General features: G+C 42.5%; 1 protein-coding gene across 4 annotated transcripts in view; it reads left to right on the top strand.

Moving 5' to 3' along the window:
- Positions 1-27,775, top strand: part of LOC126267943 (myosin-IIIb-like) — a 522,034-nt gene that overhangs the window by 114,756 nt on the left and 379,503 nt on the right. For all 4 annotated transcript variants that reach the window (XM_049973257.1, XM_049973258.1, XM_049973255.1 and 1 more), the window contains one exon: positions 20,582-20,643. The gene's annotated coding sequence lies outside the window, so the exon portion shown is untranslated. The remainder of the gene's footprint in view (positions 1-20,581; positions 20,644-27,775) is intronic.

Genomic DNA, 27,775 nt, shown 5'->3' with positions numbered 1-27,775 from the left:
CGTTTGTTATCAGGGTGAAACTTTCTGTAATTTCCCGCTGAAAATTATTATTTAGCTACTGATACTGTTTATTTAGCGTACAGCATTGCGACAAAAAATTTAAACTTTCTGTAAAACGTTTTAAAACTTTGAAATTTTTCTATATATTGCCTCAATCGCATTTAAGATTAAAAAATTATTTACGGAGTGAGGATCAGTTTCGGTAGGTTAACTACCATATTCTGATCACATGTAGTATTATAAAAGCACTCGCAGTGTACAATGCCGTTTTATCGTGCATAACATTGTTATTTCAAATCTCTATGTAAAATTTATGTACTGCCAGGTTATCTATCTATCACGTTATCTATCTTTATGTTTAAACTGCTGTCATAGATAACTATTATACAGTAAGGTTTACAATGTAAACAGCGATCTGCTAAAAGTTTTGTTTAAAGTAGTTTAGTAAAATCAAACAGTTATCGGTTTCATATTATAAACCCATCTTAAAATGGTTCTTACACATTTCCTTACTTTTTTGCTGGCGTCTCGTTTTGTACTCCTTACTGGTTTTTCGTTCACAATTTGGTAAACTTAAAGAGGTTTAGAAAGAGTAATTTCAAAGATGTTAGAGTGGTAAGGACGTTGAGACTCAAATACTATATAGATTATATGAGCACATTAATATGTGTTGGCTAGAATGATGAAATTAATATAAAAATGGAAAAGAGAAGTGCAATTATATACAATAAATTCTTATGACAGTCCTCGGTATGGCGAATATTACATAAACGAATATCATGCTGAAAGAATGAAAGGTTTATAGGTGTGAACTGCCTAATAATCGACAGGTAAAGTATTCGTATATTGAATAGAACCAACAATGAACATGGGCACTGGATGACAAACATTGTGTAAGGTAAAAGACCTTGTTGTTGCAGTGATAAAACTGAATTTAAACATTGAAAATAAAGTTTCGATCCACAGTATAAATAATATATAGATTTTTTACTGATTATCCGCCGTCCAGAGTGGCCGAGCGGTTCTAGGCGCCACAGTCTGGAACCGCGCGACCGCTTCGGTTGCAGGTTCGAATCCTGCCTCGGGCATAGATGTGTGTATTGTCCTTAGGTTAGTTAGGTTTAAGTAGTTCTAAGTTCTAGGGGACTGATGACCTTAGCAGTTAAGTCCCTTAGTGCTCAGAGCCATTTGAACCATTTGAACTGATTATACAGATGCTATTACCACTCTTTTGGTTTGAAACAATTGTTTTTCTAACTCAGGTGAAGCATGGCCACGTTTTGTAAACGTTGAGCTTGTGTGATGCCATGAAATGTAGAATGGTGTGTGCTGAAGTAGTTTCCACAGAATTCAACAGTACTTATTTAGTGTTAACCCTATAAAATTCATAACACACATTCAGGACTAATTCGTGGCACAGAAATAGATGTCATGTAAGTTTTCGCCACATTTCGTGTTTCATTAACATTAAAATCTCATAAATTTTACGGTGAAGGTCAAACAGGATAAATTTCTGTTAACTGGAATGTCAATGAAAAACTTTTTACCTCAGTGCAGCAAATCAGCAACGAGTACAAAACTAGGTACGTTCAGAAAAGCAAGGAAACCTGTAAGAGCCATGTAAAAATGGATTTGCAATCAATACGAAACCGGTGACGGTTTGATTTAAATTAATTTTTTGAGAGTAAGTGCTTGTGGTTGGTTGGTGTTTATACTACAGACCTTACAACAAAGTGATCAGTTTTACCTTTAGGCATTCATTATAAGAAAACAGTAGAACCCCCCCCCCCCCCCCACCGCGCCTCCCCAACACAACAGTGATGCCAACATCGTAAAAGGAACACCTGGAATGAAACCTGGAGTAAAGGCGTTGGGTTCGTTTCGCCGACTAACACAGGTGTGCAGCTTTTGTATGTTAACTGATAATCGTCGCAGAAGAGTGTACAAACGCCCAGATACCAATATATAGTCGGACACTAAGGTCTACATACACCCCCATTTTGTAGCTTTTTGCGTACAGCCTGGATCCACAGAGGTAGACGTAAATCTCTGTGCCACCGTCCACAATAACATAAACAAAGGTCTTTAGACAGGTATCATGCACTGCAGTACAGAGGTTGACATACACTTAGTCTGTCGTTAGTTTCAAGAGAGAAGTTGCAGTGAACACAGTACAAGTGGTGTCGTTTGTTGATATAATAGCAGTGTATTGCAATACATAATTCGATCGCGTGACATGGATTCAAAAACAACCAAAATACAGTGGAGGTGAGGAAAAATATTAAGCTCAGTAAAAAGGGCTTTTCACTGCTGAAAACGGTGGAAATTATAAGAAGAGCCATGCAACTGTCCAGACCGTAATAAGAAATTGCAGGGATCGACCAAGTCTAGAAAACAAAGCTAGATATGGACGACCACCAGAATTATCTAACAGGGAGCGCCGACAGATCATTAGAATAGTGATGCGGATGCCAGAATTACAGCTACGGATTTGGGATTAGACGTCACAAATACTAGTGGAAATAATGTTGAGCCCATAACAGTACGAAGACTGCTGCACAATCATGGATTTAAAAGTAGAACAGCAAGGAAGAGACAGTTCATAAAATGAACAAAAGCGCCTAGAATTTGCAGCTCTGGGCGGAAGTAAAAATTCCACATTTTGGAATACTTTTCACGGATGAGAGTAAGTTTAACATCTTCCAGTGTGATGGACAGCAAAATGTGTGGCGAAACATTGTTCAAATGGCTCTTAGCATTATAGGACTTAACATCTGAGGTCATCAATCCCCTAAATCTTAGAACTAACCAACCTAACGTCATCACGCACATCCATGCCCGAGGCAGGATTCGAACCTGCGACCGTATCAGTGGGGCGGTTCCGGAGTGAAGCCCCTAGAACTGCTTGGCCAGTGTGGCGAAAAAGGAAAGAAAGTTGGAAGAACAGAGATCATGTCCCATCAGTGAAGTATGGTGGTGGAAATATTGTTTGGGGTTGCATGTCTGGAGCCGGAGTTGGGAATTTAGCATTTATTGAAGGTGTCTTGGATAAATGGAAGTATCTGACCATCTTAAAGGAGAATCTGAAGCAATCTGAGGAGAAATTGGAACTAAGAACAGAATGGGTGTTTCAGGAAGGCAATGACCCCAAAAATACGGCCATAGTCGAAAAAGAATGGTTACTTCACTATATACCAAAATAGTTGCATTCGCTTCCGCATTCGCCAGACATTAACCCAGCTGAACATCCTAGGGAGAACTAAAGCGCAGGATAAAGAAATACAAAATCAAAAGAAAAGATGATTAAAAAGCAGCCTTAGTGAAAGAATGGAATAACTTCACAGCTCCGTACACAAAAATGGTTCAAATGGCTCTGAGCACTATAGGACTTAACATCTGAGGTCATCAGTCCCTAGGACTTAGAACTACTTAAACCCAACTAACCTAAGGACATCACACACATCCATGCCTGAGGCAGGATTCGAACCTGCGACCGTAGTGGTCGCATGATACCAGACTGTAGCGCCTAGAACCGCTTGGCCACTTCGGCCGGCCCGTTCCGTACACACAAAAAATTGGTGGATTTGCCGCGACGTTTGGAAGTTGTGATCGAAGCAGATGGTGGCAATACAAAATATTAAATTGTGCCTCAAGGTGGAGAACATCACTGTGTATTTTTACTTTTTTGCCTGACCGCTGTTTCATTTGTATGATCAAGATGTCAGTATATGGAATTATTATTAATTATGCAGTGTATATGTTGTTTTTCAGTTCCTCACATGTCTATGACACAAAGTGAATACATATTTTCTTGATTGATTTTGACTTCTTGTGTTACTTTTAGTGTATGCAGACTTCGGTGTCTGACTGCACGTCTCAGGCATGTGGGTCTCGGGGAGGTGGGACAGTCCTATTTTGGGCTGGTATCATGTCCCGATGTCGGCCTCTCGTCGCTTTCGAAGATAATTTAAGACCTGTACACTGTAGGGAAAACAACACACCAACTTTTTATTCAGCCCTGCAGTAAATTTTGGTGACGCGTTAATTTTTCATGATGACAATGCACGAAAAATCAGCGCCCAACTCGTAAACACCTTTTTCCAGGAGACAGAAAGCAGTAGAGTATAATGGCGTCCGACGTGTATTGACGGGATCCCAATTGATGTTTGCGACCAGACGATACTTGAACTGCGTTATCACAGAAGCCCTCTTTCACGCTGAATGATCTCAGTAGAGCGTTCATCAAAGACTGGGACGTACTTGAGCAGTGACGTCGCGATCTCTTCGGGGCAGGATAATGAACGTCTAGCCATGGGGAGGAGCAACGCGGTACTCAGTTTTAGCCAGCAACAGATTACGATTCCACAGACGTGGACTTTAACGCTACCTTTATTTCTGTTATTGTTTTGTTTTCATTTCATATTGAAGTCTTTTTTTTAGGTCCATACCACAGTCCGTATAAACGAACCCTTACACACTGAAGCACCAAAACAAAATAGTATGGCATGCGTCTTCAAATAAAGAGATACGTAAACAGGCAGAATACGCCGCTGCGGTCGGCAACGACTACATGAGACAAGTATCTGGCGCAGTTGTTAGATCGTACTGCTGCTACAGTGGCATGTTATCAAGATGTGACCAAACGTGCCGTTATAGCCGCCGCACGAGCGATGGGATACAGCGTTTCCGAGGTAGAGGATCTTCCCGTACCACCATTACACGAATGTACCTTGAATACCAGGAATCCGGTAAAACATCAAATCTTCGACATCACTGCGGCTGGAAAAAGATCCTACAAGAACGGGACCAACGACGACTGAAGAGAATCGTTTAACGTGACAGAAGTTCAACGCTTCCGCAAATAGGTGCAGATTTCAATGCTGGGCCATGAACAGGTGTCTGCGTAAGAGCCATTCAACGAAATATCATCGATATAGGCTTTCGGAGCCGAAGGCCCACTCGTGTACTCTTAATGATTGCACAATACAAAGCTTTACGTCTTGTCTGGGCTCATCAACACCTAACTTGGATTGTTAACTGGAAAACTGCTGCCTGGTCGGACAATTCTTGTTTCAAATAATACCAAGCGGATGGACATGTATGGGTATGGAAACAACCTCATGAATCCATGGAACTTGCATGTCAGCGGGGCACTGTTCAAGCTGGTGGAGGCTGTGCAGTAGTGTGTGTGTGTGTGTGTGTGTGTGTGTGTGTGTGTGTGTGCGCGCGCGCAGTTAAAGTTACATGGGACCCCCGATACGTCTATATACGACTCTGACAGGTTACACGTACGTAACAATCGTGTCTGATCACCTGCACCCAGTCATGTCCATTGTGCATTCTGACCGACTTTGGAAATTCCAACAAGACAATGCGACACCCCACAGGTCCAGAATTGTTAGTGGCTACAGGAACACTCTCTTAAGTTTACACACTTCCGCTGGCCACCAAACTCCCCAGACGTGAACATTATTCAGCCTGCAACGTGCTGTTCAGAATATATCTCCACCCTCTCGTATTTTTACGGTTTTATGGACAGTCCTGCAGGATTCATGGCGTCAGTTCCCTCCAGCACTACTTCAGACATGAGTAGAGTCCGTGCTACGTCGTGTTGCGGCACTCTGCGTGCTCGCGGGGACCTGCACGATGTTAGACAGCTGTACCACTTTGTTCGGCTTATAGTGTAGGATCACTTTGTTGTCCGTCTGTTTGCATCTGTGTGTCCGCCCAATTGTTAAAACCCTTTTTCTCAGTGACAGCTACACCTTAAAATGTGTCCCACACTAATGCACAAGGTCCGTTGTCGCTGTAAAAAAATTAAAAGCTACTAAGTTAATGCAGTCAAATGATACGGCCATTTTATGTCTCACATGTTGATATTCGTAAACCAATAAGGTACTACCTGTTTATATAGAATCACGAAATTTGGTAAGAAGCAAGGTTCCACAGTAAAAGTAAAGGAAAGAATCTGAAAATTGTTAATTCGTTAATTATATCATTCGAAAAACTATTTCTTTCATTTTTTAACCGATATCAAACTTGAAATTGAAGCAGTTAGGATTCTGAATTCAAGCTGACTCGGTCGCAGCAGTGGTAAGAAGTCGAACATCAGGCAAGGAATGATTTTGTTTCCAGTGTGAGATTTTCACTCTGCAGCGGAGTGTGCGCTGATTTGAAAGTTCCTGGCAGATTAAAACTGTGTGCCCGACCGAGACTCGAACTCGGCACCTTTGCCTTTCGCGACAAGTGCTCTACCATCTGAGCTGCCCAAGATATCTGCCAGGAAGATTCATGTCAGCGCACACTCCGCTGCAGAGTGAAAATCTCATTCTGGAAACATCCCTCAGACTGTGGCTGAGCCACGTCATCGCAATATTCTTTCTTCCAGGAGTGCTAGTTCTGCAAGGTTCACACAAGAGCTTCTGTGAAGTTCGGAAGATAGGAGAAGAGATACTGGCTGAACTGAAGCTGTGAGGACGGGTCGTGAGTCGTACTTGGGTAGATCAGATGGGAGAGTACTTGTCCGCGAAAGGCAAGGGTCCCAACTTCGAGTCTCTGTCCGGCACACAGTTTTAATCTGCCAGGAAGTTTAATGACTTTATGGCTCATGTGAAGCGTTTCGGAATTTCCCCTCATCAGATATCCAGGAGCGATTCGAAACAGACTGACTGCTTATGTTTGTTTCACATAAAGTTGAAATGCTATATTTACGTGCAGAAATCGCTCCTTGATATCTGATAATGGATGAATTCCTTGTGATATGTTCTTTCAACATTGAGACCCAGTCAGCCTGAATGCAGGTCTATACACGGAACTCTGTGCGCGAGTGTCATCGAACGTGCCAGTTTTTTAGTTTCGGAAGAGTTATTCTTACAATTTTTTTCTGATCCTCGTGGATCTATGCGTACACACGCTCACAAATGCGCAAGTGGTGCAAAACCTTTATAAGCAGTTTACACGCTGGTAGTCCGTTGTCATACAACAGTTCTCAGTATATCAGCTATCGACAAGGCAGGGTCAGTTGGGTACGGTCCTCCCAGTTGCAATCAGAAAGGCTGCGTGCAGTTCTGTTAGATTAACCTCAGGGTGCAGCGAACCTACGAGCCATAATTCGTAAAATAGTGGTCATCAGTTGGCGACCGGTAAGAGGTTTATGACTCACGATACAGTCTCGATGTTGCATTGATGTCGCTGTGATGTGCGCCAGTTCGGCGGGGAAATTCTCTTCCGACTACACTCCTTGCCGTCAAGTGACAATGGGCAGCGCTCTGACATTAAAACGTCCATTAGACGCATGTTAACAGAATGAATAGTGCACAAGCCGCATTGTCTCCTTCACGGTAGATGTAGCGCGCCCTACTGAGCTGCAATGAGAATGCAGGTTTCATACCCATTACGGAGGTGACTGAACGTAGTTATTTCCTGGGGTCAAAAGGATGTTAAGAAAAAGTTTCCGATGAGAAATACTAAAACTACGTAAAATGTGAGCTTAGTGCAAAATTTTTTTTGTTTTTCTGAGTAAAGATAAATAACAAACTTTCGACGTGGTGGCGATTCTGCTAATGACTTGGGAGGATCATGGTGTACTCAAAAGAATTGTGATTTTGGAAAGTGGTATGTCGTCATAATGTTTGCTAATTCTTGGCAGCAGGCGAGTTGAAAATATAAGATATCCCTACAAACGCATCGTCAAGTCAACGAGACAGCAGTCACGAAGTCAAAGTGAACGTTTTTCAATATTTGTAGAGTACGTTAAAGATCAACAGAATTTTGTAAAATGTAAGTTCCGCAGTGCGACCATTGTGAAGACAGAGTGATCTGAGTGAATATTTCGTGGTGATTGCTGTCGCTGTCGTGTCCAGAGAAGAACGTGAGGCAGTCATTGAGCACTTCCTTTGTGGACTGCAGAAAGGCTGAAGACGTTGCTGAGAAACTAATATACTCCGCGCTATTGCCTTGCCTGTACTGTTTGATGGGACGTTAAAAGCAATGAAGTACCTGTACGCTCGAGTGTAGATGAAGTGGCTCTTGATGGCAGCTCATTACGAGCGGTTAACTGGAAACTGCCCAGCCGGCAGAAACTGTGACTGAAACATAACTGCCTTAGAAGTAATTTCCAGTACTGTTGAGATATTTATGCAGCCAGGAAACTAAGTCGGTCACTCACCTCGTCCTGGAAGGCTTTACGCCGTTGGTGGTAGCACACCTGTACCTGTCGCAATCATTTCTGTTACTTGGAGAGTCATATACGCTATAACTGCTTTTCGTCCACAAAAACTAGAAAGATATTGGTCGTATAACGCGTCTTGAAGCGGCTAAGAACGTTTTCTAGTGTCATCACTTAACAAATTTCCTACCATATGACGAAATGAGGTAATGAATTATACACGGATTCGAGGTGTATTGGGAGGGATCATGCCCCTCCCAAAGACCATTACACCAAAAGTCCACGCTTATCAGCTTTTCAGATTTCTCAAATGACTTTAAGTAGCGTAATCAACAATAAAAGGAAACATAGAGCGATACACACAGTGATCTCGTCAACCCATTTGTGTATGAAGCAGACAGTGTCAAGAGGTTTTATACAACCACTGCACGAGTGCAGATCAATCTCCGTCATTGGTAAAAACATTTGTATTGCCTCGAACTCATCGACACATGTCTTAGTACTTTAGGGGAGTAGGAGGAGGAAAAGAAGAAGAAGAAGAAGAAGAAGAAATAATTAACCACTAATATCAGGAAGTGACGAAAAGACAGACAGGAGAACTGGGGAATTGAATCATCTGAGTGCTAAGGGGGTCCAAAAGCCCATACTGCAGTTACCTCTCTTTTGGGATCAATAGACGTTGGGGTGTTTACGATCACATACACAGCTCTCAAGGGATTAGGAGTGTCCATATGATCACACGTCAAAATCCAGATCCTGCGGGTACGAGAGAGAGGGATGATGACGAGTAGAAGAAGACCAGCAACACCTAACCACAGGCGAGTGCGGCCACTGCGATGGGCCGAGCAGAAACGACGAATTGCATTGCTGGAGGGTGGACCACAATTACCCAATACATGAGAACACAAATACGACACACAAAGAAGTTCAAATGGTTCTGAGCGCTATGAGACTTCTGAGGTCATCAGCCCCTAGAACTCAGAACTGCTTAAACCTAACTAACCTAAGGACATCAGACATCCATGCCTGAGGCAGGATTCGAATCTGCGACCGTAGCGATCGTGGGGTTCCAGACTGAAGCGCCTAGGACCGCTCGGCCACACCGGCCGGCCACAAAGAAGTTTGTTTGTACAAATTTACTTAGTTAAAAAAATAATTTACCTATTGTTATAACTGATTTAAATTTCGTACATGGATAAGCGTAGTGTATACTTACCAATCTTTTGCTGTAAACGGATGTATATTTGTACATAGAAAATAGTAAGAACTGACAATTGTCAGTGATACGTACAAACTGTTTGGCAATATGTTCATCAAATCAAAAGCCAACGTAAAAAAGTAGCCTGCAAACTCTCGAAAATGGCGAAGACCTCGAGAAATTAAAAGCTGTATCAAATACACAACACTTCGTATTTGCTTGCCCGAAGGGTTGGCCATGCGGATGTGTTTACAGCCTGGCAGGGCCTCTGCAGAAAAATGCACAGCTTGATAGACTGAACCTGCGTGCTGCCGACAACAAATCCGACACTATTAGTGTCTTCAGGTAAAACCGGCGAACCACATACCACGAAGCGGCAAGAAGTGGCATGTGTCTGTCTTGTTCATGTCACTCCTATTGAAGGACATACTTTGATATCATACCTGGCATGTCATTGTAATGCCTTGACTTTTTACGCATATTGTATAGTCCTCATGTGACAGTGGTGTAGCACTGTATGACGTAACTATCATTGCCCAGTTTTATGGATCTGACGTTGGCTATGCATATTACCTAAACTAGTAATCCTGTAATTGTGTTAACATAGCACTCGATCTTGGCAATTAAATTGCTTTTGAAAGGAAGCCTAGAGTACAAAACCACAGAAACCTGAACAAAGAGGGCAGAAAAGAAAACTCTGCTCGGAAAAAAAAGACGCAATTTCCCGAAAGTAACCGGGAACGACTGAAATAAGACCTTCCTCCCCCCCCACCACACACACACACACACACACACACACACACACACACACACACACACACTCTTTTCCTCTCGCGTTGCCATAGTCGTGTTCAGTCACAGCGCTCAGTGAAATACTGATGGTGCATAGTTGGACATTATTCATCGTGTAGATTATGACGGCATCAAAATTGAAAAAGTTTGTTGCCATCGCAACACCACGACCTATGACCTTGCCAAATGTTAAGACGAATGCCTTTAAACTGATGTATTCTTCTGAATTGCGATGCTGAAACCATGCACTACGCACTAATGTAAAACAGTTATTATTGAGACCTGAGTTTCTCACGGCCTATACATTGTTCAAATAACTTACGGTATTGCAGGCAGGTGACGTCATAGACAACCGTCGATATTTCTGCAGGACAACCGCCCCACCCCCTCCCCGCCATTTTCAAGGCAAAACAGCAGAAAGTAAGAGCAGTAGAAGGGCATTCAAAACGTCAGTTTTCAGAGAACTCCTGAAAGATAACTCACTGTGAAGACTAGCGCTGTCACAAACAAAAGATGAACGACGCCAGATGTTATCGACAGTGAAATTGGGAATCAAAGTGTGAGTAGCGAAGACTGTGTCCCTCTGTTCGTGGAAAGCGAGAGAGCAGAATTCCATGCAGAATTTAAACAAAAACCACCATCTATTTATAAGGCTACTTGCTAGTTTTATTTAAACAGATACATTAATAACACCATCCCAGCAGCTAGAGGTGCTTACCAGAATCTCCCTATAGTTATTTTCCCCTAGGACGACCGGTGCCAAAACAATGTTCTGCAACGACTGATTTGCTCGGTTGTTGTAAGCGTGTGTGCCACTTAAGGTTAGTTCACCGGTCCTCCAGTGTTCTGATAGTCTGACCAATTTTACATGTCACAACTGGAAGAATGCAGTAGGCACACGCCTTACGAAAACCGGGACCATCTTTTACAGAATCTAAAGGGACTGTGATGTTAGATGATGGCCGAGAAACACATTTCACATATTTCTGCAAAATAAGACCAATCCTATTCGTATTGCTACATGGTAAGGCGAAAAGGTCGTAGACTCTGGTATTACCTCTGTATCATCATCATCATCATCATCATCATCATCATCATCATCACTCAACCGGCGCAAAGTTGGTCGATTGCTTAACGCACGTCTGATCTTTCACTGTAACCATGGCTAACTCAGTTAGTAAGAACATTGCCCGGATATGGAAAGATACTGCGTTCGAAACCCAGTCCGGCACACAGTTCTTATCTGCCAGAAAGTTTGAGTAGCGCATACTTCGCTGCGGAGAGAGTGTCATTCTAGGTTTCTATTATTGTATAAGTTCACAACCATCGGTGACCTCTATGAAGACATACCATTTTTATAGTTAAATGTGAGCTTTTTAAGCACGAGAGAAAAAAATTGTATGTATTACACTTGCATTGGGGTTTTACGCAGTGACTGTAACGCTGATGCATTGCACAGATTGTGAAACTAAGAAAGAGTTCTTCACACCCATTGTTAATGGGTGATGGTGTCGGTGGGCTGGTCATTATTTCTCCATTGATTATGGATCCACTGTACTGAAGAAACTACACTTGCAGTGTGTGAGTAAGTTTAGAGTTTAGGGTTGTCAGGAGGCGTTCTAGAGTGGTGTGTCCAACTGCAACGACGACTGTGTCCGGATAGCTCTGTGGTGTAGCCGCCACGGTAACTCAGCGCAGTTCTTTGCGCATTCGGTCACACGGTTAGCTGCCCTCTGTAATAAAAAGCTGAGAGAACGGGTCACCGATGAACTTGCTAGGGTGTCGTGGGACGTCCACCGCGAACAATAACGAACCAAAATTGGTCGGAGGATCTGCCTAGTAGGCAGGAGACCCGGGTTCGTATCCCGGTCCAGACAAATTTTCAACTTTCCCATTGATTCCAATCAATGGCCACTCACACCCAAGGTCTGTAATTATAATATGTACTGAAGAAACAATCGCTCACTTGCTGCTTCGTCGTATCCCTTATTTTTGTTTTCCGTCGAGTTGGAGCGGGTACTCTGCGAATCATCTACGCAGCCCGCTATTTTTGTTGTCATTGTCTTGGGAAAGCAGTTATACAGCGGCAGCAACATCAGCAGCAGAAGAAAAGAAGGCAACCTTTTCCGGATACGGTTGCTTGGCGTTTTAGCACCACCGCAAGACAGCCGCCGGCGCGTGGTCCAAACTGTGGTCACGGTGGCGGCGAGATGTGGGGCAGCCTGTGCGCCTGAGTGGCCATGCAAAGTACGCGCCGTGCGGCCGGCCTGCGTGAAAGCCGCGCGTGCCGTGGGAAGCGCCAGCACGCCGCTGCTGCTGCTTCTGCGTGGTGCGGACGTCGCGCTCCAGTTGCGCGCTCCGTCACTGCTTCGGGGAATCCGTGCGGAGACAACGGGGGTGGACGTGACAGCCCGCGGGACACGCACTGGCCGTCTGACGAATCCGTACTCGCTGCCCCGACGATCTGTCCGTTTACTCACAACTACACTGCGTTGATGTCAACAAGCACCCTAGCCTTTTCTAAATGTATTACAAACAGAAAATAAACCAGAAAGAGTGTATAATTGATTTAATACGAGGGTCACTCCAAAAGAAATGCACACTATTTTTTTAAAGCCATCTTTTATTCTACATGTTTGAATGTTTTACAGTGTGTAGACACATCCTTTAGGAACAATATTTTCATTTCTCCACATAATTTCCATTCCTCTTAACTGCATTACGCCATCTTGGAACCAGCGCCTGTATACCTGCACGGTAAAATTCTGAGCCAACCTGTTGGAGCCACTGTTAGGCAACGTGCACAAGGGACTCATCTTCAAACATTGTTCCACGAAGAAAGTCTTAGTTTCCCAAAGAGATGATAGTCACATGGAGCCAGGTCAGAACTGTAAGGCGGGTGTTTCAGTGTTATCCATCCGAGTTCTGTGATCGCTTCCATGGTTTTTTGACTGACATGTGGCCGTGCATTGTCTTACAACAGCAAAACATCCTGCTATTGCCGATGTGGTCGAACACGACTCAGCCGAGCTTGAAGATTCTTCAGTGTCGTCACATATGCATCAGAATTTATGGTGGTTCCACTTGGCATGATGTCCACAAGCAAGAGTCCTTCGGAATAGAAAAACACCGTAGCCATAACTTCAACAGAATGTGTGGTTTGAATTTTTTTGCCTTGCGTGAATGTGCATGATGTCACTCTATTGATTGCCTCTTCGTCTCTTGTGAAAAATGATGGAGCCATCTTTCATCACCTGTCTCAATTCTTCCAAGAAATTCATCTCCACCATTCTCGTACTGTTCCAAAAGTTCGCTCCATGCCGTTTTTCTTGTTTCTTTGTGAGCCACTGTCAACATCCTGGGAACCCATCTGGCACAAACCTTTTGTAACTCCAACACTTTCAGTATTCTGCAAACACTTCCTTCCCCTAACCCAACGCAGCCTGACAATTCGTTCACTCTAATGCGTCTGTCTGCAGTCACCAATTCGTTAACTCTCTGCACATTGTCTGGAGTGTGTGCAGTAAGAGGCCTGCCGCTGCAAGGACGATCTTCAATATTGCCGTGCCCGCTTTCATCACGTAACCCCCTCGCCCACAGACTAACTGTACTGCGATCAACAGCAGCATTTCCATACACCTTTTTCAACCTCTTGTGGATGTTTCCCACTGTCTCGTTTTCACAGCACAGGAATTCTATGACAGCGCGTTGCATCTGACGAACGTCAAGTGTAGCAGCCATCTTGAAGACGTGATGGAGCCACTCAAGGGAACAGGTTGAACTAAGTTTGAAAACAAGCGGGAAGGATCTATCTACAAATTGTAAAACTTTCACACATGCAGAGTGAAAACTGTACTTTTACGAAAATAGTGTGCATTTCTTTAGGAGTGACCCTCGTAGCTTACGATATTAGAGAGACAGTATTCTGATGAGAAAAGTGTAAAGTTGTCTACCGATGTGATGTCCCCTCCTGCAGAATAGAAAACACACAGATGACTCATACAAGGAGGCGAGTAGCATCTCCTGATGAACAAAATCTAAAATGTTGTCTTATCAGACTCTATTTTAAGTACTACACTTGCTGCTTTTTATAAATGGTTTCGACCCTCCAGTTCCTTCCGCAATGTATTAAATCTGGTGACGGCACTGTGTTAAACACGAAGTGGTCTGCTGAAGATTTCCAGAGGGAAATTATGATGTGTACTTCACACAGTAAAAAGGGATATTCTACAATAATCTTATAATAGCCGCGCGGGGTAATCGTGCGGTCTCGGGCGCCTTGCCACGGTTCGCGCGGCTACCCCCGTCGGAGGTTAGAGTCCTCCCTTGGCATGGGTGTTTGTGTTTTTAGCCTAAGCTAGTTTCAGTAGTGTGTAAGCCTAGGGACCGATGACCTAGGCAGTTTGGTCTCATAGGAACTTACCACCACAAATCTTACAATAAATATACCAGACACATTTGTAATGAAATAACACACAGTTATTCTAAACATCCTTCTAGCGCCAGTTGCAGAGCTGTTCTGCAAAATCCATAGACGTAAAAGTGACTGTATTCCTTGGATTACGGATCCAGGATGGTCTAAGATGGAAAAAGCATGCGCAACTCTTCAGTTGAAAATTAAATTCCATCTACTAAGGCACCAAAATTCTTTGCAGATGCATGTCAGAGCAGATGGTTAAAATCTGTACTTTGCGGAAGCAGAGTCATGTGCGATCTGATGTTATCTTCTGGAGAGTTTCATTTACCAGCAAAATCACAGCACCTAAGAGAACCATACACTATGTAACGCAAAAAAACTCTGGCAAATCACATTGCTTCTGTTGCTTAGAAAAACTCCCTGAAGCATAAAGATAAAAGCTTTACTAAAAATAGAACGCTGTTAAACAACAAAAAAATCGTTAAGATGTAGGTTATCATATTGTAAAAATCTAACCATAAACGCCGCATCACCACATTAATCCATACCACTTTTGTTATCCATCATCTGTCAAAATCTTTTACTGCTGACCTATTATTGATTTATAAATCAATTAAATGCAGTTCCAATAAACAGTGATGTTGAAAACATTTTAACACTTTCGCGAGTTCGTATGTGATATCCTTCATTGCGTGTTCATTAACCGTAATTTTTGAATAGTCAGTTCTGCAACTGTGCGATCCAAATCGCTGTTAATTTATACTTGGCGACGAGTTTGTTAAATAAAACCTTCATATCAAAACGCCTATAAGCGGAATTTTACGCGTCCATTCGATGTAGTGGTCAGAGCGGTCCCAGATTAGTGCAATATTGATTTTATCGATATTTATTAACAGTGATAGTAAAACACGCTTACCATTCGTTCCTGCCCTTCTTACTACAAGTGGTCGATGGGGCAGCGTCTTTATCAATCAAAACATATTCGGTCCGGGGTTCGAACCCACCACAGCTTAAATTGGAATAAAAATCATCAGCATCGGAGCCTGAAGACTTTCGGCAAAAGTCATTCCGTCCAGCCAAAGGTCTTGTCGAAGAGTACGGAGGAGCGGACAGAGGTTCAGGGCACTCTCTTGCCCTAGGGGTGGGTAACGTCCCTAAAGGAGGAAGAATCTCCAATTATCAAAGGCACGAGGATGCAGAAAATAGAAACCACTGCTTAAGACACATAACGTATATCCACAGCCCATGTAGCCTGTAACTGAAATAAGTGTCATGATGATCGCTTAGTTGGTAAAAGACTCCGGAGTAGTCTCCGATTCGGATCTCCGGGGATGACTGCTTAGGGGGAGGTGTCTACGAGAAAAAGGTTGAATAACCAACGAAAGGATAATGCTCTAAGAGCCGGGGCGTGGAATCTCAGAAGTTTGAACTTAGTGAGAGAGCTAGAAAATCTGAACAGAAAATGTTAAGGTTCAGTCTAGATATAGTGGGGGTCCGTGAAGAGCAATGGAACGAAGGCAAGGATTTATTTTCAGATGAGTCTAGGGTAATATCAACAGCACCAGAAAATGGTATCACAGGAGTAGGATTCGTTATGAATGGGAAAGTAGAGCAGAGAGCGAGTTACTGTGAACAACTCAATGATACGTTATTCGACACGAAACAAACACCCACAACGATCGTTCAGATATACTTGCCATCGTCGCAAGCCGTAGATGAAGAGATCGAGAAATTATATGAAGATATTGAACGAATAATTAAGTACGTAAAGGGAGATAAAAATTTAGAAGTCATGGGGACTTGGAATGCGGTTGTAGGGTAGGGAGGGGCACACACCCTGCAGGAAGCCGTATTCATTGTCCACTACTATAGTGCACTGTCACTTCGTCATTCGGTCTGTCTTCATTCACTTGTAATTGTTTCAACGGCTAATGCTGCCCCGCGAGCTCTCCGTGGCTTCTGTGGCAGCGCGCCGCCAAAACCGTAGCGCTCACGGGGCGACTGAATGTCGCGGAGTAGGAAGATGTCTTGCGGTGGCGAAATTCTAGTATAGCTGAATATCTTGCTGGAAAATAAACAATTCGGCTGATAACGTTGTAGCCGCTTTAATGCGCCACTCAGTGAGGTGCTCTGGTAACGACACACATGTCCAGAAAAAATAGACGCCTTGAACGGCTGGAGATAGGACGTTCATATTCATAGGACATGTACATTAGTATGTTCTGCAGAAATGATCAGCATTTGAACCAGATCGCCAACGGGCTCAAGGTCGACATTGATATCGCGGCGCAACACCGCCAACCGGTAAAAATGTTCCTGCGGCTCTCGTTGTCGCTATAAACCAAAGGTAATGGATCAGTGTGACTTGAGCAGATGTGCAGGATGCCTCGCAGACGTATGCACGAACCTTACAATCAGATCTGTGAGTCTGAAAGCGTGTCATTGGACTCAGAGAATGTGATGCATCAATTCGGGAAATTGCTGCTCGTTATGACCAAATCTTTCGGCAGTGCAGTGGTTGGAATGGTTCACGAAACGGGAGATGTCAGGTCGCACCATCCAGACCAAGCCCCCGAGAACATCGACAAGTCATCTGAATGTCATTGCAGGGCACATCTGCGTTTTGCTGGCCTCTGGCGCAACGGTGGAACCGTCAACACATCGTACGCTATCAGGGGTGACTCCGTCGCCGCTTATTAAGCTATGGGCTATGTCCTCGTTGTCCACTTCGCCGCCTACCTTTGACGAATGTGCAGAAGTATGCTAGACGGCAATGATGCGTGCAACGACGTCACTGTGAACACGAATGACAGCAGATAGTGTTTCGGACGATTCCAGGTTCTGTTTGTTTGAAGATGATGGTCGCATTTCAGTTCGCTGCAGAGAGGGGAGAGCGGCATCACAGTGACTGCATCTGCAGAAGACTTAAAGCGCCAACTCAAGGCTTGTGGGGTGCTATTGAGTATAACCATACATCACAGCCGGTGCATGTCCAGGACACTGTGACTATTGTGTGCTACGGGAATGACATCCTGCAACCCGCAGCCATACCCTTTGTGCACAACACTCCAGACACCATTTTTCAGCAAGACAATGCACCACCACACGCTGTACCAACGCGTGTCTACATAAGTGGCATATGGTCAAACAACGGGTGCGGCGCTATGACCCAACGCCGACCACCATGTATGAAGTTGGGAGCCAGGTGAATGCGGCGTGAGTGGATATACCACAGGATGCCATTCGCGGCGTACACGCATCGATCCCATCACGCATGGAACAAGTTATCAGGGCCCATAGCGGATCCTGTGCGTACTAAGCAACAGGACACATGCGGGATCGAAGTGACTGAAATGCTAGTCATTTCTTCAGAAGATACTAATGTACATGTCCTGTGAATAAGGATGTCCTATCTCGAGTTGTTAAAGGTGTTTTTCTTTTGAACACGAGTGCACATATGCGCAATCCTAGACGCACTTTCCAAGCGTCCACTGCTCCGAAATTGTCACTCGGTGAACGTTTTGACGGACTGACATTCTAAAGTAAGTGGCGTGCTGTCTTGAAAGCAACAAACGGTAAAAGGGAAGGCAGTCTTTGGAACATGTCCAGTCAATACAAACAGATTGTACGATGACTGACTGACTGACTGACTGACTGACTGACAGACAGACAGACAGACAGTGCTGTGCGATGATAGCCAGTGAGTGTGGCTTCCGTTTAACAAGTTTCAGTTCTAGTTGGCCGCAGTCACAATTACCAGTTTTGTGTGTTGATGCTGCGCTTCGTTCTTACTGAGATCCGTGACGATGCATCGAATTGAATTAAAGTATTGTTAACTCTTAGATAAATTCGATTTGTCGATGGGCAACCGTGCTTTTTTGTTTCAAATCGTTTTCGTTACTTCAGAGGCAGCTACCGCGTTACGTGGACATTCGCTTCAAAAGAATGTTATTTAAAGATGTAACAAGTCGAGTGAACGCCGTAACGAATCTTAAGGATTTCATGTAGACCGATTTGTGGTAGAATTGAGACACTGAATCCGACTCTGACTAGTCTTACAAAAATGAAGAGGCATTTTCCTTACGGAGTGACCTCTATAATTTAGTGCACGTAATTGGAATAGTAAGAAATTTGAAGATACTTTTTTTAGTGAACTTCAAGTTTTTCTCATGTAGGAAGATTAGACGTAAATCCGATGAAAATTTGAAAAACTTGTAAAATAAAATTCCAGAGGTGGATAAAATCGTGTTTAAATATTTGGCGATTGTGGGAACATCTGTTTTATCTGACACACTTTTTTCACAGGCTGTGTAAGTTTTGAACCAACAATGAAATTCACTGAAGGACAAAAGAATGAGTATAATTTTGTTCTTGCAAACCATTGAGAAGATATATTGGAAATTTTGAAACAGTGTATTTTGATTGTAACTGACATGCTAATTTCTAATGAAAAGTTTTGGAAATTATGAAAGTACGTTACCTTCCAGTTACAAGTATATCTTAAATATATTCGTTTTCAGTATTGGAAACATCGATGTAATTTTTCAGTGTATCGCCGTAACATTCATGTTACGATGCGATATATTGCATCAAAATAACATTACTCTACGTCCATCCTTAAGACTACCGAGACGACTTCATTAATATTTCCAATGTTTTCTTCCTATTTCATTGGAGTACCTTCCAGTAAGTGAAATGTTTGTAAGCTTAATGAAGGCTTCGTAAACGATAGATTAGTGTGTGCTGTTGTCTATGTAGCCACATAAGTATTTGGTTATCTCCAGATAACAATCGATGCCAAGCAATATCGTACCTTTCAATCAATTCAGTTAATTGTGTCGTTGGTTTAATAAGGTTTCCATGATGCATGGATCCTTCTTTCTTAAACTGAGACCCCCAGACAGATCATACAGGACATGTTCTCCTGTCGGTGGAGCTCAGTTGTGGTTGATATGCTCCATTGTCAGTTTCGATCTCATAAGTGATGTGAAAAAAGTTCTCGCATAACTTTGATTTTACCTGAGTTTTAAAGTGGTATGCCAGGGAATCTTCTATTTGTGGCAGGATACCGGTGGTTCGTTTATCCATGCATGGACGTACTTCATTTAATCGATATATGATGTGATTGATTTGCCACACACATTTGCCTGAAAGTGCATTTCTAAGTCGACCATCTATGTTATGTGAATAATGAACAGCGTCCAAGTGCGGGTTGAAGTAGTCTGTCATCTTTCACGTAACAATATCTCTGTTTCCTTGTTTCCTTTCTTTTTCTATAGAGATCGTCATATTAACTTCATGTACGTAGATGTCAGATGTTATAAAAATATTTGTGACCTTGACTACGTTACCTAAAAGGGTTCTCTCTCATACGTGTATCGACTCTATTTCCCTGTAATTTTCACACAGATGGTCCAAACAACTTTTTTAAACAAAACGTACTTACGAGGATAATTTGTCCAACATGGAGTGGTACCTCAACGCCAAAATATTAGGATGTCTGGTCAGTATTTAGCAGTTGACGTTTTTCAGAGTTATGGTTGGAAGAGCGCAACAGAGTGGTACATTCTGGTCTGATACAGTATTCGTAGCGCCATGAAGTTATCCATAAGTTTTATGTAGGACATCATGTTTTTATGTAGTGTTATTAGTTGATGTCCATGCACTTGTACAATACATACGTCGTCACGCATTGAATGTGATGTCAATAATAACAAACTGTTCGACACGAGCTGTATCATTCATTTATTAATTTCCACTCGTTTGGATCTTCTTCTCAGCAGACTGAATCTTCGGCTCTTACGACACAGTGTGTACTAAAGCAATTTGCAGTGATAATTAACATAAAAATCTGTAGTTTTTCTAAAAGTTGCTATTGATAAAATCTCAGATTAAATGTACAAAACACAAGTCTTTTGTTTTCGCAGAAACATGTCTCCCAGTAAATAAACTGTGAAGCATTAATATTAACATTATATTGATAATATTTACTCCTTGACTGTTTCAGATACGCCAAGTAGCGACTCATTGTGGACCATAGAGTTGCTCCTTGAATCATCCCACCCGACGGTAAGTACACACAAAGAAAGTGAAGTCTGCAACACTCGCCAATCAGTAACGATTTCTTAATTTTTCTATTCAAATAGCCCTTGCATCTGCTTGCAGATCAGTTGCTGTAGAGTAAATAGTCACTTCTATCCCAGTCCGGAGAGGATTTCTGGTACAAGAATTACTACCTTAAGAATAAGATAAACTTTAAAAAATTCGTATGGCTCCCTGTCTTGTGCAGTCGTATTCCACAACTCGTCTCCCCCCCCCCCCCTCCCTTCAGCAAGTTGATTATCAGGAGTCTACATATAACTGTTATTGCAGGCGTCTGTGACGGAAGTTTATAGGGTGCAGCATTTTGCCCGGTTGTTGCTAACGCCGAGAGAGAAGTGAGAACATTAAGTCTCTGTGGAAACAAAGTGGTACTTCCCTCAAATGGCACCAGAGGACTACATAGCTTAACGTACCTAAGTGAGTGACAGATGACCATCGACAGTGACACGTCCATGAGATACCGTGGGAAAGTTTGGGATTCAACCGATGATTTAACGCACAGTCTGGCGACCAGAAAATACATACCATCGTCACGCCTCCGCCGTCTTTGAAGGCTAAATATTACTGTTCACCGTTCTGTGAGAGATGATCAGCTGTCAGCTGTCAGCAAAGCGCAAAAGGCTGCCTCAGCCGTGACTGAAAGCCCCTCTTGCTTAGAACTGCAACAGCGCAACGGTGTTGACACAGAAATGGGTTGGTCGTGGCAGGCGTCAACGGACTCAGGGGAATCAACATGGCTGTCCAGTGCCACTGCTTTACGGAGCCAGATACAGTACACAAATGTGGATATTCTATCTTACGAAGGAACCCTCAGCAAAGAAGTTTTTACGGTAGATATTGCAATATAAGATTCCGCAAATTCAAAGCCCGTTTCAACACCGACCAGTTGAAAGCCTGTCACTACTTTCATACTTTAATCTGTGAATTCAGAAAAGACTGTCACCGGTTTTCAGTGCCACGAGACATTTCACTGATCCATAAGTAAACAAATGTAATCACTCTACCCTTGTTTTAGATTTCGTACTGACAAGGATTTTTTTCATAGTTTAAAGGAATAATTGAAGAGAGATTTAATCTAAACCAAGCAAAGACAAAATTGAAATCATAATCCCTCCAGCAGGTCTGATGTAGCTACTCGTGAATTTACGCCTCATAGGTGTAGTTAGTGCAAAGCAGTATCTCACAACACTTAATAAATCAAAAAGATTTGAGCTAGTGTGACAGCAATAAACCGAAGTCTGCACGCCGCAACCATGTGTCTTGAAGTTTCACTGCAACGCCACTCACCTGCATAGCTGAAAAATTCATTTAAAAACAATAGTGTCATCAATGCCGAAGCCAGTGCAATTCTCTCTCCACTCGAAGTATAATGGAAGCGAAACGTAGTTCATTTGAGAATGTAATTCTCAAGTGAATACATGTAAGGATTTGAATAAAGCTTAGAGCAGTGAAAAGAGAATTCATAAGTATCTCACATTACATGAGTACTTAATATAATGCTCCAAAAATCAATAAAAGAACTTCACGTTCACATACATGTCTGTCGCTCCCTTGAATTTGAATATTTGGAAGGTTCAAATCTCAATAGAGCGAGGTGCACCGAGTGAGGTAGCACAGTTGTTAAGGCTCTGAGCTTCCATTACGGAAAACAGCGGTTGGAATTCCAGCCTACTAAATCGATTAATATGAATTCCGCGATGACTCCTTTTGAAAGAACGTGGTCCATTTACTATCCCATCCTTTCCCAATCACACCTTGTCTTCTGTCTCTCATGACCAAGTCGTCTACGTCGTGTTACACCGTGATCTCCCGCCGCCTCTTTTTATCCTTACATGTCAATAGAGCCTGAATACATCCCGTGTTGTGAAATTAAGGACATTGTTGTTGTAGCAACGTAAACCAAAGCTGTTGAACATAAAAAGCTGTTGAACATAAAGCGCGCTGTTTTTCAGTTACGTTCAAAGCTTTGGACCGCAACAAGCAAATATCATTCAAAAAATGTGCTCCAATCTAATTTCTTTTGTGATATAATAAATGACTAGCCCAAAACTTGAAAGCAGAGGTACTCAGCGGTTATTCATTCCAGCACAACAATTATTACGGCAAGGTATTGATACAACTACAAGCGTTTCAGTGTGTTCGACATGTTTCTTCCATTTCTGAGTTCAGTTGTTCCTGCTGGCATGTTTAGTACGACAGCACCATCTTGGGGACGCTGGGTCTTCCTTCTGGGCGTAGCACCACAGTAACCAATTTAATACTTCTGTTCCATACACGCTGGACATTCTGATTATACGGTATTGCGAGGCCTGTGTTAATTAGTACAATACAATATTGTTTCGGACATACACTGTGGCAACTACAACCGTTATGAAATACATGAAATGTATCCGCAGTTGCGAATATTCACAACCATCAGCTGAATAATAGACTGAATGTAGTGTAAATAGCGCAGATTGCGCACACGTGACTGAATACATGGAAGTTTGGGTGTGGCTGTGAGTCGCGCTCGGATAGTCTAATGGTCGCCGGCACGGTAGCTCAGCGTGTTCGGTCAGAGAGCTGGTTGGCCTCTGTAACAAAAAAAGAGCGGAAGGATCAACAACGAATTGTATGGATGCCATGTGACGTCCGCAACGACCATACACAACGATCAACAACGAACAAAATGCAAGAAAAAGGCGACCGATCGCGATAAGCAGGAAGTCAGAGTTCGCATCCCGGTCAGCCACAAATTTTCACTGCGGTCACTCTATTATACAGCTGATGGTTGTCCACATTCGCAACTGCGAATAAATGTCATGCGTTGCGATGATATATGGTATTCTTCGAGGGACTGTATCACGCAAGATGGATTTCTTAATCCCTTATTTTATTAAAGTCGATATCAACTTCGTTATTTATTTGTATAAACCCTTAGGAGTTTTCTGTTCTCCAGTCTTTATTTCAATGTATGACAAATGCCGATGGTGAGTGCTTTGAAATTGATATAATGTCAAATTGATTGTGGAGTCAAAACGTTTTCGCAGTTGTTTAGGTGCTAGTGTAAATAGCCTGGGTATATTTTGATCCCTATAAATCCAGGCATGGGGAACCATTTATGTATGCCACTCGTGGATTTTGTACATCAAACAACCAGAAAAACCCGGAAGGGGGGACTAATAACTACGCTACCCACCAGTTTAATTAAACAAAAACTTGACAAAGACTACTGTAATTCCAATTGCAGGTTAGACAAATTGTATATGGAGCTAACAAGTCTTCTACGTATTTCACCTCTCTGGTTACAGTGTTGACACAAGCAAGTCAAATCAAACTGGTTAACTGTTGTGGGACTTGTGAACTTGAGAATAACAGTTACAGTCATCAAATTTTTTGTATGGCGCGGTGTGAATTCTGTAACAAGTAAAATATTTGAGTTATGACATTTATTGTACGGGGACCTAACATCCCATACCTCTCTAGTGGATACAAGAACCAGAAGAGATACATTCCACCCACAAAATACTAACGTAAAGAGTCGCACCCCTACATTTCTTAGCTAATGGAGACACACATACCGCTAGTAATGAGAGAAGCACGCTTCATATGAGCAACTTCAATTGGACAAATAGCTTGTTGCAGTATTGCAGGGGTAAGAAAGCGCAGAAAAGAAGGTATTGACAAAAGAAGATACTGCACACGCAATAGCTGCACTGATGCAGCGTAAGCCGAGACACCCAACGGCGAATTGCACTACAGCGTAGTAGACCGTTGTATCATCACTACACTTTCGCGTGGTACAACCCACATGAATATTCAGACAAAACAAGAGCTCCAAAATGGGTCAATTTAGATTAAATTGTATGAGAAATCCATCCGTGTCGTTCAGAAGGGAGAAAGACACACTATGAAAGCACTTATTCGATCTGCAGCACGTCTGATTCACAACACATACTGTTCACCTCACAAAAAAGAATCCTGAAATTGAATCATTAATAAAGAATGTGCATAAGAATAAGAAGCAACACATTGTGTATAGTTTGAGGGAAAAGAAAATGGCATTAAAACACTCAGACAATGCCTTGACATACTCACAGAAGACGTTGTCAGCTTCTGCTGAATTCAACTGCATCCCAGATCATGTGGCGTGGCCTTCATTTATACCATGCCCGCCTGATTGCTCCCTCTCCCATCCTGTAACTGACTGACCACGTAGGTCAGTTCTGTACCAGTCCCGTTGGAGCTAGAGAGATCCACCGTTAAAGTTGCTCCCAACGTAGGATAAATTATCCCACGCATCTTCTCTTACTGGCGGGATTGTTAAGGATAAATACGAAGGATCTCATCAGCGATTACTATGCTTGCATTAAAGTCCACGAAATACTAATGATTCCTCCAGTTAAATTCACCTCTTCTGCCTTTAAAGCATGAGAGAGCTTATCTGTATTGAGTTGTGAATCATTTCATCATAACAATAGCTGATGCGTTTCACTAACAGTAACTGTTTACTAACGTGTGTTACTGTGTAAAACATTCTTCTGCACAAGCTCTTGTATACATTGGTACACTCTCTACAATAGAGTCCGTCACTATGAAAAGAAATAATTGTCACAACTTTAGAACAATTATCACTTGAGATTATTTTTTAAAATATCGTTAGTTCGTTATTTACTTTTTCTGTGATAAGATGTTAAACGCTTTCACTCTTACTCATCAGGTAAGCAGCTTTTCAACGTATTCTTTGCTAAACCGATTGATCACACAAAGGTCAATACGTTCTGGGATTACCTGGAAATTAAAAAAAATGTTAAAACATTTGTTTTTGATACAACCTGCACCGTCCGTCTAAGAAGTTCCGAGACAGATTTTATTCCTGGCGTACAAGCGACGTCAGTGCAGTGGCTACATCGGCTGCTTGAACTAACAACTGTGAGCAATAGATCTGTAATAAGTCAGTTGGGAGCAGACAGTTGTAAGTAGTGGACGTGTGTCAACTTTGTCACAGACTGTAATGGAGCAGCATGTCTACATGAAATATTCGGGGCATTCCCCAGACTACTTCGAAGAGTTTTTTAGCTGGAGTCCAACACGCCGGCCGCTGTGGCCGAACGGTTTTAGGCGCTTCAGTCTGGCACCGCGCTGCTGATACAGTCGCAGGTTCGAGTCCTGCCTCGGGCATGGAAGTGTGTGCTGTCCTTGGGTTAGTTAGGTTTTAAGTAGTTCTAAGTCTAGGGAACTGATGACCTCGGATGTTAAGTCCCATAGTGCTTAGAGCCATTTGTACCATTTTTATTCCAAAACAAACAAGACTTCATCTGTATTTGTAGATCTAGCAGCGGCCTATTAGATTGTGTGGAAGCAAGGGGGTTACATTCAAATTTTGAAAAGTCGTACCATGTTTTAAAACTGGGAACCTCATCAGAACTATGATAAGCAATAGAAGCTTCAAAGTTCTAATTGATAAGATGAGCCCTCTAATGAAGCTTAACAATGCCCTTCCACAAGGATCAGTGGTAGCTTGTCTTCTGTTTTCCTGCATAAAGCAATATGCGTGAGACAACACCGAGGAAATTTGGAGATGCTGATCGTTGGGCTCTTGTTACGTCACTCAAAGACCTGTGCGGTTACCAAAGACCTACACATTTTTGGCAAATACCTCCGTAAATGGAGCTTACAGCCAAGTGCTGCCAAGACGGAAGTCACCAAGGAAACAAGGAAATAAAGGTATATTTTGAAGAGAAACAGCTGTGCCGCAAGGAAGTCCCCGTTATTTGGGGGCCATTCTTCACAGGACGGTCAGCTTCAAAAAGCGGTTACTGAAAATTGTCGCGATGTCTAGAAACAACATGTTGCAGAAACTTTGTTACAGGACAAGGAGATCATTAGCTCCAACACTAAGGACATCTGCTCTTGAACTTGTTTATCCTCCGGCAGAATATTGCGCTGCAATCTAGATCGAAAGCCAATACACCAGACCCGTCGACACGCAGCTCAGCCAGACCATATGCATCATCACAGGGACAATCAGAAACACTCCAGATTTATGGTTGCCTATTCTCTGTCATATAGTTTGTACCACTACAGTTCAGTCAGTCGCCTAATTTATATTTAAAAAATTGACTTTAATGTTTGTCGTAATGCAACCAAGATATGCAGAGACTGTATGGAAAGTATTATATATGTGATGTTAGTGGTTTGCTAATGTATGTTTGTAACGTATTTAAAGAAATATGTGAGATGCATGATTTACTAAATAATATTTTGTCGTGTATTAATGAAATAAAATGTTCTTGTGTTTAATCTTCTATATTTGTGCAAGTTGTCATTTGTATAAAGTGGTACACATGTAGGGACAATGTATAAGATATGTGTTGTGTAAAACATGGCGTGCTTTTGTACTATAAGGAGTTACTGTCGGGAGCGAAAACGTAGCTTGGGGTTTTGGCGCGCTGCCTGTAGAGCGAGCAGTCTGCAGGCAGCAGTGAAAGAGGCAGCGCCCACACGGAGCAGGCGATGCCTTGCCTGGAAATTGTTGCTCAGTAGCCTCGGATGACGACTGCTGAATTACTAAGACTTTGGTACAAGTTGTTGGGCTACGTTATGGACATTAAAACAATGCCAAGAAGAATTAATTAGTCCATACTTAAAGAAACTTGAACGCTATACCACGGGTAGCGTACCCGCCATTAGTATCCACCGCACCCAACGACTACAGCCAACAGGTCACGAAATGAGTAATTATAATTATACAAGCGTCGACCATTAATCCAGAATTAATTTTTTGAATAATTGTGTTAAACATATAATTTGTTTCACCGTGTTATTTTATTCGTAATCATTCACCTATGTAGAGTCCTTTCCTGGTGTTTGATTATTCCGAATAAACTTGTCATAAAAACATCTGAAGTTTTTTTATTCAGTATCGACAAGCACTAATTTTCATCTCTGAATAAATTTCAGAAAATAAGTGTAGTGGACTAACTTCTAAAGTGCAAGTAAAAGTACTCTACGATTTACCAAGTAGAAGCCGCACGGAGTGGCCGCGAGGTTTGAGGCGCCATGTCACGGATTGCGCGGCCCCTCCTGCCGGAGGTTCTTACTTCCTTTGTGGTGATAA

Source organism: Schistocerca gregaria, chromosome 4 (genome assembly GCF_023897955.1).
Source record: "Schistocerca gregaria isolate iqSchGreg1 chromosome 4, iqSchGreg1.2, whole genome shotgun sequence".
Lineage (NCBI taxonomy): Eukaryota > Metazoa > Arthropoda > Insecta > Orthoptera > Acrididae > Schistocerca > Schistocerca gregaria.
The sequence above is the reverse complement of the archived record's forward strand: the minus strand, read 5'-3'. Positions and strand labels throughout refer to the sequence as shown.